This window comes from Staurois parvus, unplaced genomic scaffold (genome assembly GCF_062004578.1).
Source record: "Staurois parvus isolate SC_StPar_1 unplaced genomic scaffold, SC_StPar_1.0 ptg000324l, whole genome shotgun sequence".
Lineage (NCBI taxonomy): Eukaryota > Metazoa > Chordata > Amphibia > Anura > Ranidae > Staurois > Staurois parvus.
In genome coordinates this window covers 660,500-669,918 of record NW_028318120.1, presented here as the reverse complement: position 1 = coordinate 669,918, position 9,419 = coordinate 660,500, and the positions used below count along the sequence as shown (strand labels likewise).

The following is a 9,419-nucleotide window of genomic DNA, read 5'->3' as shown; positions in this document are numbered from 1 at the left end:
TGGCCTTATGCCAATCCAGTGGTACTATGCCAGTCATTAAAGACTCCCTAAAAATTAGAAACAATGGTTTTGAAATTACAGAGCTCAATTCTTTAAGGACCCGTGGGTGTATGCCATCCGGTCCAAGTGCTTTATTCACCTTTATTCTGGCTAAATATTTCTGGATAATATCAGGTCGCCAATGTGGATCATCTGGGGCTGTGTCAATATAATGCCCATTATGGACAAGAGCTCCCCCATGCTCCTTTGTATACACAGAGCTGAAGAAGGTATTTCATAAATTTGCCTTCTCTTTGTCCCCAGTCACCCACTCTAGATTGCCTAGATGCTCGGACCGGACCTTTTTACTATTAATATATTTGAAGACATTTTGGGGGTTTGTCCTGCTATCTGTTGTTTGTTTTCAATTTTTGCAGCCTTTATTTTCTTTTTACATATTCTGTTATAATATTTGTAATGTTTAAACGATGATAGTTTCTTCACTTTATATTTTATAAAATCACTTTTCTTATTATTTATAGCTTTTTTAACTTTGGCCGTAAGCAACATAGCTTTTATTTTTAGCCTTTTAAACGTATTGCCTATGGGAATATATTTTGCAGTGTGTTCGCATACAGTCTTTTTGAAGAACTCCCATTTCTGTCCTGTGTTCATCGATGCCAATATTCATTCCCAGTCTAACGCTTGAAGAACAGCTCTAAGCCTTGAAAAATTAGTTCTCAAAGTGTAATGTTTTTATTTTTCACGCATGTGCTTGTTGTTTACAGCTAACAATAAATGAAATCATGTTATGGTCACTGCTACCCAGATGCTCTTTTATATGGACATTAGTAATAAGTTCTGCATGGTTTGAGGTTACCAGGTCCAGCAGAGCATCATTCCTAGTTGGGGCCTCTATGAACTGTACCATAAAATTATCCTGTAGAAGACTAATACATTTTTGCCCTTTAACTGTTCCTGCAGTGCCATTACTCCAGACAATTTCTGGATAGCTGGAATCCCCCATTCTTATCACTGTCCCAGCCCTTGCAGCCCTTTCAATTTGTGCAAGGAGCTGAGTCTCCACCTGCTCATTAACACTGGGTGGCCTATAACAAACTTCATCGATTACCTTTGTAGTACGCACCCCCTTATTCAGTTCCACCTATAATGCTTCAGCCTCATCACACTATCCATCAACTAGGTCCAGCTAGGCCAGGATTTAGCAATACCCATTAAATCATAGTTCTCTTCATGCAGCAAAGCCTCCAACTCACCTATTTTGCTTGGCAGACTTCTGGCATTAATTAACAAACACTTTAATTCATTGGCACCTTTTGCACATGTATGTTGCATGTTTTTTATTTTCATACAAATAGTACCAATTCCAATGGTTGTTTGTAACATGGGAACCTTCTTATCATCTGCCATAGCTCTCCCCCATCTTTCCCCATTCCACCCACCAATAAGTACTGACCCCTGTCTGATCTGTCTGCCCCATTATAATCTAATTCTCCCTCCCCCTCAATCCTAGTTTAAATACTCCTCCAGCCATCCCATAAACCTCTCCCCCAGCACAGCAGACCCCCCTTCCATTTAGGTGCAAACCATCTCTAGCATATACAGTCAGGTCCATATATATTGGGACATCGACACAATTCTAACATTTTTGGCTCTATACACCACCACAATGGATTTAAAATGAAACAAACAAGATGGGCTTTAACTGCAGACTGTCAGCTTTAATTTGAGGGTATTTACATCCAAATCAGGTGAACAGTGTATTAATTACAACACTTTGCATATGTGCCTCCCACTTGTTAAGAGACCAAAAGTAATGGGACAGAATAATAATTATAAATAAAACTTTCACTTTTTAATACTTGGTTGCAAATCCTTTGCAGTCAATTACAGCCTGAAGTCTGGAATGCATAGAGATCACCAGGCGCTGGGTTTCATCCCTGGTGATGCTCTGCCAGGCCTCTACTGCAACTGTCTTCAGTTCCTGCTTGTTCTTGGGGCATTTTCCCTTCAGTTTTGTCTTCAGCAAGTGAAATGCATGCTCAATCGGATTCAGGTCAGGTGATTGACTTGGCCGTTGCATAACATTCCACTTCTTTCCCTTAAAAAACTCTTTGGTTGCTTTTGCAGTCTGCTTTGGGTCATTGTCCATCTGCACTGTGAAGCGGCGTCCAATGAGTTCTGAAGCATTTGGCTGAATATGAGCAGATAATATTGCCCGAAAAACTTCAAAGTTCATCCTGCTGCTTTTGTCAGCAGTCACATCATCAATAAATACAAGAGAACCAGTTCCATTGGCAGCCATACATGCCCACGCCATGACACTACCACCACCATGCTTCACTGATGAGGTGGTATGCTTAGGATCATGAGCAGTTCCTTTCCTTCTCCATACTCTTCTCTTCCCATCACTCTGGTACAAGTTGATCTTGGTCTCATCTGTCCATAGGATGTTGTTCCAGAACTGTGAAGGCTTTTTTTAGATGTCATTTGGCAAACTCGAATCTGGCCTTCCTGTTTTTGAGGCTCACCAATGGTTTACATCTTGTGGTGAACCCTCTGTATTCACTCTGTGTTAAATCTAAATTATGATTCGGCACTTATATTGATGGCAAGCTTGCAAAATATTTGGTTTTTATGATTAGTCATAATTAATATTAATATGTGTAAGTGGTCTTTGACAAATGGTAGTATTTACTATTCTTCAATTATAGCTGAGACCAAAAGATATACAAGTTAAGCTGAAATAGTATATACCAGTTGAAAGTTGAGTAGACTATATTTAGAGATATTTAGGCATAGAAGTATTTGGTAGTTATGTCAAGGTTATTAGAAGTGACTTACTATTACATTACGTATTTTCTGTGTATATTTAGTATACGTTTCTAACATTGATACATTTACGTCATTAGTTTATAATATTGGTACATCAGCATACATATGTTGCTGTCCATCAAACATCATATGTTTAGCATCTTTACCTTATATGAAATGGCTTTGCTAAGCAGTAATACTTTCCATAGAAGGTATTGAGATCACTAACTATGACGTACATTTGCCTCTTAAAAGTGCATGAGACAGACACTCAGGGGACACACAATCTCGCTCACACACACAAGCAACATGACTCTTGCATACACACGTCTGAGAAGCTTCAACAGGTGCATACTGAGATCACTTCCAGCTACAATTTAGTCACATCCGGCTTCTCCTTCTTTACAAAGTCATTGGGAAGGACAGCATGGAGCATGGAGCACATGGCAAGGACAGAACAGCCATGACAGATAATGGTGACTTTTTCTTTGAACTTTCGCTTGTCATTTTTACAGTAGTTGTATCTACATGGAACTGTTCATAATACGCTTTACATTGTTATTTGACATCATTGTGTGATAGAATAAAATCACACTTCATTTTTTATTTCAATGGCTCTTTCATTCATAATCGCCTCAAGACACTAGAAGAAGTATTATATGTGTCTAAAAATCTAACATTTTGGTGAGCCAGCCATCGCCGAGTATTCCCATGCCTTGCTAAGGGGGAAATCGCACGATTCTGTGATTGTCAAGTCTTGGGAAACACACGGTGCAAAAATCCTAGCAGAACAGGCGATTAAACAGACTTGGACGAGACTTCCAGTGATTGAGCCGGGTCAAACGAGAAAATCTTCTGATTACGGTGAGTAACAATTATGGAATTTATTGATGACTTAGTTAATGAAAGCAAGTTAGAATTTAAAGATGTTTCTTTATATCCTGAAGACAGTCAGCTATGGCACTATATGTATAACGAATGTTTACAGGCCAATATTCAGATAGATAAAGCTAGATTTACTGTGCACAGACAACGTAAAAAGATATCTAACATCTTAAATTTAGTAAGAATATTCAACAAAATGATTTTGAATGTTGATTTACCTGTTAAAAAAGCTTGTACATTAAAACAGACAGAATGTAGCACTGTACAGCATGAAAATTTGTCTCAAGATGCTCCTAGTTGCCCAAACTGTGACATTTTCTGTACTTACGTAGAGAATCTTGAGGAACAAATTGACTTAAAGACAAATCTTTTGTTAAGACTGCAGAATGACAGTAAACAGGTTGCCATGATAAACACAGATGACAAACAGAGTGATTCAAAACCAGAGCCACGGCTGTCCGCTATCTCTGAAAGTTCGGATATTGACTCTGATGACGAAACACAAATTAAACATAAAGAATTGTTATGTAAAACTGCAAAACTTAAGTTGCAAATACATAATCAATTAATGAAGGTTTTAAAAGACATCCCTGCTTATGATCCAGATAAAGATATTTATAGCAACATGGAAATATATGAAATGCATGTCAAATGCCATCAGATTTCAGATCATGACATAAATTATTTATTTCCGATGTGGCTACCAATTAAATTTATGTCTCGCATTAAAAATTCTGTTGTTAACGATAAAGATCAGAAAAAACATAATGACGCGACAGTCAGACTGCGACAATTGCTGTTATGTTCAACAAGTGAAGACGTACCTTCTGTAGAAATGCTAGACTTACTTCAGACCACTGCTGACGAAGACCCTTTTGAATTTAAGAATAAGTTTTCCAAAGCATATAAAATTATATTTGGAGTAGAAAATGAGGAAGACTCAGCTATGATCAAAGCTTTTGTAAAGAAATTCACGTATTTAGACCCAGTAACCATTGTCATAGCAGAGGAAAAACAAAATCTGAATGATATAGTAAGTTTCATTGACAAAATTCGAAGAAAATTGAAAAATAGCAATATCACTTATGAGGTAGCTGCGCTTCAAAGTGACAAAAACAGTCAGATTACAGTGCTGCCAGGAACTACAGGTCCCAGTAAGAATGACAACGACAGATGCAAGCAAGCGAGTCATAAAGAGCATACCACATGCTTTCACTGTCATAAACAAGGTCATATCAGACGCCATTGTTGGAAGTTTAAATTTTACTCACAAATAAAGAAACTGGAAATAAAAAGTGAAAAAGCAGCTTTTGTACAACCTGCTGTGTTGTGTAATGATAAAAATTTAACTGAATTGCCTTATGCTTCAACAGTTAAACAAATTCACACTTTGACTAGAAACAACTGTTCTGACAACAGGGTGAGAAGGGCTGTCACTGACAGAAATGGTTTATTACCAGTTCCAAAAATAGAATCACGTCCACATTCATCCCCGATATCGTTAGAATTTGTCGCTCCAATTGTATTGGATGACAATGGAAGGCCTTTTATAGACGGATTACTAAATGGTAAAAAGATCAAATTCCTAATTGACAGCGGATCTGAGATTAATCTGACCAGAGAAAACGTACCTGTGAAACCAAATTCACCCATGTGTAAAATAAAAGGTTTTAATAATACAGGTCATTCCACTGCTAGACAGGTGCCTAATGTAACATTTGAAATACCTGGGCTAGTGAAAACTAACATTGATATTTGGTATAGTAATGCCACCGAGAATATTCTTGGCATTGATTTTATCAATAAGCAAAAGTGGATTATTGATATTACGACTAAAGTTATTTGGAGGAATCCATCTAGGCCCAAATCAATGTTAATGGATCCTTCTATATACAGTGATGTTGGTTTCAACTCTAAAATGTCTACAGCACAAAAATGGCCTGATACTGATGGTAATTATGCTTTACAAGAATTGGTAGAACGTTTTCCAAGTTTGTGGTCAAAATTTAAAAATGACATAGGAACTTTGAAAGATACAGAATTGAATATTGAGGGTAAAGATCCCATACCATTTACTCAATATGAATTACCACGAGAATCAATAGGACCACTTTCTGCCATTATTCAAGAGTTTGTACAACTTGGCATTGTAAAGAAAACACAATCAGTAGTAAATAACTGTATTTGGCCTATCAAAAATGCTGACAATTCATATTCTTTGTCAGTTGATTTCAGGACACTGAATAAACATATTACAAATAACAAAGCAGTTGTTCCTGATCATTCTAATATCAAGTTACATTTAAAGGCCGAATCCAAAGTGTTTTCTGTTTTGGAAATCGATAACAGTCATTTTTCGATCCCCATAGCTAAAAGTTGTCAATACAAGTTAGCTTTTAAGTTTCAGAAAGAGACCTATGCATTCACTCGATTAGTAGCTGGTTTAGACATCAGTGATGGTATAGTCCATGAGTCCATAGAAAAAATTCTATCACAATTTTCAAGGCCAGAATGCATTTTTCAGCATGTAAATACAATTATGCTAAGTACGCAGAATGTTAACGAACATATTACTCTTTTGTCTGAGCTATTTATGTTGTTACAGGATGCAGGCCTAAAATTTAACCCAGACAGAGTTCAGTTGATGAAAAGTCAGGTGAAATGCTTTCACATGCAGATTAGTCAAGGAAAGAGACAATTATTGCAGGAAACAGTCAGAGCTATCACTGCCTTTCCAGTTCCTACAACACATAAAGCATTGCAACAATTTTTGAAAAACATAAATCATTGCAAAGAGTTTATACATGGTTTCGCAGAGAAAGTTAAGCCATTACATCATCTTTTGAAGAGTAAAAATAACTTAGTTGACCAATGGGGTCCAAATGAGAATAATGCTTTAAAAGTGTTGAAAAAGGATTTGCAGAACGCGCCAGCATTAGGTACTTTTGAGGTTTGTTCCAATGCTCCTTTTGTTGTGAAAACTCAAGTATCTGATAATGCAATTTCAGTAACTTTGTCTCAATTAAAAGAAGGTAATGAGAGACTAATTAGTTACTTCTCCAGAAGTTTATCACCATTGGAAAGAACTTTTACATCAGAGGCACAACAACTGTTGAGTTTCTTTTATGCAATCAAAGCTTCACAAAGCACAGTAAAGTCACATAGTATCATATTACAGTCTCCTAACAGTTCACTAAGAAGAATTCTTGAGGAAGATACATTCAGAGAATGTCGTGAAAAGTATCCTCAGTGGATAAGAGCACTGTTAGCCAAACACATTGTGATAGGTACAGCTGTATCAGACAAATCTCTACCTCACATTCACAGCAACACATGCATTACTGAAGAACACTCTAACACCAGAATAATGACATCAGCACAGAAAACAGTTACGCATATTTCTAATATTATAGGGATGAGAACAAAGGCATAAACCTTTGTCATCTCTGGGGTGATACAAAACCTTTCTTTGTTTAATAAAACAGGGTTTTGCGGTCATGACCTATGATGAAATATTGCGTCCTGTCATACCTAAATAACACACTACTTTTGTATTCTAGTTTAGGTAATTTCAGACAGGATTAGGACAGTATTTTGATTGATATATAGAGGTTTTCTGTAAAAGGAAATAGGAAGTAATGATACTTCACAATATGTGTTTCAAACTCATACACTGATTGTTCCATAATCTTTCATATTTGTTGAAATAGGTGCAAGAATAATGCAATGTTTGTGCCAAAGAAATGATACTGCATTTCTTTACAGAAATGACATCTAAAATCAAACATGAAGCGTAACAATCTCCTACAAGCCAACTTTAAGGAATTTGAACGTTAAAGAAGAGTTCTTCATATGGAAGAAGATTGAACAAGAGCTTAATACTTCACACTTGTAACTGATTTATCGCGTTCAACAAAAATGTTTATACTTTACAGAACTTAAAGAAGATATTGTATAGACATTGCATGAAGAAAAGATTCATCAAGAGGAAATCTATTTATTAGTGATAAAACAATTTATTATTGATAATATTGTTATAGGTTACATATACATTTTAATGATCCTTTTATTTCGATACTTACATCCATATTGGGATAATATTATTATTATTATTTTTTATTTTTTACATATTCATATACGGAATATTTTTTGGTTAAAACTTCATAGAGTTATTCCAGTTATTAGAATATCTTTTGTTAAAAGATACAAGAAACATATTACTCTTATAGGAATAATAGAAACTTATGACACATTTTAGAATGGAAAATATATTTCCAGAGAGTTAAAATACTACATTAATTATTATTACATCATTTAATTATTATTTTTATTATTATTTTTATTATTATTATTATTATTATTACTATTATCATATATCATTTAAAATTAACATTATGATTAAGAATTTTTAGGAAGAGAAACTGAAAGATTAGGTATAGAGTTTTGAAGGAAAGTTATTTTTTGATTGGTCCAGTTATGAGGAATATGTACGATCATTTGGTATAAGACGGTATGTATGGGACATGAATGAAGTGTGCATTGATTAAGCATTAATTTTGAACTAATCATAATAAGAGGGGGACATGTTAAATCTAAATTATGATTCGGCACTTATATTGATGGCAAGCTTGCAAAATATTTGGTTTTTATGATTAGTCATAATTAATATTAATATGTGTAAGTGGTCTTTGACAAATGGTAGTATTTACTATTCTTCAATTATAGCTGAGACCAAAAGATATACAAGTTAAGCTGAAATAGTATATACCAGTTGAAAGTTGAGTAGACTATATTTAGAGATATTTAGGCATAGAAGTATTTGGTAGTTATGTCAAGGTTATTAGAAGTGACTTACTATTACATTACGTATTTTCTGTGTATATTTAGTATACGTTTCTAACATTGATACATTTACGTCATTAGTTTATAATATTGGTACATCAGCATACATATGTTCCTGTCCATCAAACATCATATGTTTAGCATCTTTACCTTATATGAAATGGCTTTGCTAAGCAGTAATACTTTCCATAGAAGGTATTGAGATCACTAACTATGACGTACATTTGCCTCTTAAAAGTGCATGAGACAGACACTCGGGGGACACACAATCTCGCTCACACACACAAGCAACATGACTCTTGCATACACACGTCTGAGAAGCTGCAACAGGTGCATACTGAGATCACTTCCAGCTACAATTTAGTCACATCCGGCTTCTCCTTCTTTACAAAGTCATTGGGAAGGACAGCATGGAGCATGGAGCACATGGCAAGGACAGAACAGCCATGACAGATAATGGTGACTTTTTCTTTGAACTTTCGCTTGTCATTTTTACAGTAGTTGTATCTACATGGAACTGTTCATAATACGCTTTACATTGTTATTTGACATCATTGTGTGATAGAATAAAATCACACTTCATTTTTTATTTCAATGGCTCTTTCATTCATATTCGCCTCAAGACACTAGAAGAAGTATTATATGTGTCTAAAAATCTAACACTCTGGTAAAGTCTTCTCTTGATTGTTGACTTTGACACACATACACCTACCTCCTGGAGAGTGTTCTTGATCTGGCCAACTGTTGTGAAGGGTGTTTTCTTCACCAGGGAAAGAATTCTTCGGTCATCCACCACAGTTGTTTTCCGTGGTCTTCCAGGTCTTTTGGTGTTGCTGAGCTCACTGGTGCGTTCCTTCTTTTTAAGAATGTTCCAAACA

The 9,419-nt window shown here is 35.5% G+C and overlaps 1 long non-coding RNA gene across 1 annotated transcript; it reads left to right on the top strand.

The window, feature by feature from the left end:
* The first annotated feature begins 3,107 nt into the window (after positions 1–3,107).
* Positions 3,108–9,130, top strand: LOC149457351 (uncharacterized). The gene is made up of 2 exons (XR_016313641.1): positions 3,108–3,678; positions 7,410–9,130. It is a non-coding gene; the product is annotated as an uncharacterized LOC149457351 (long non-coding RNA).
* The last annotated feature ends 289 nt before the right edge of the window (positions 9,131–9,419 follow it).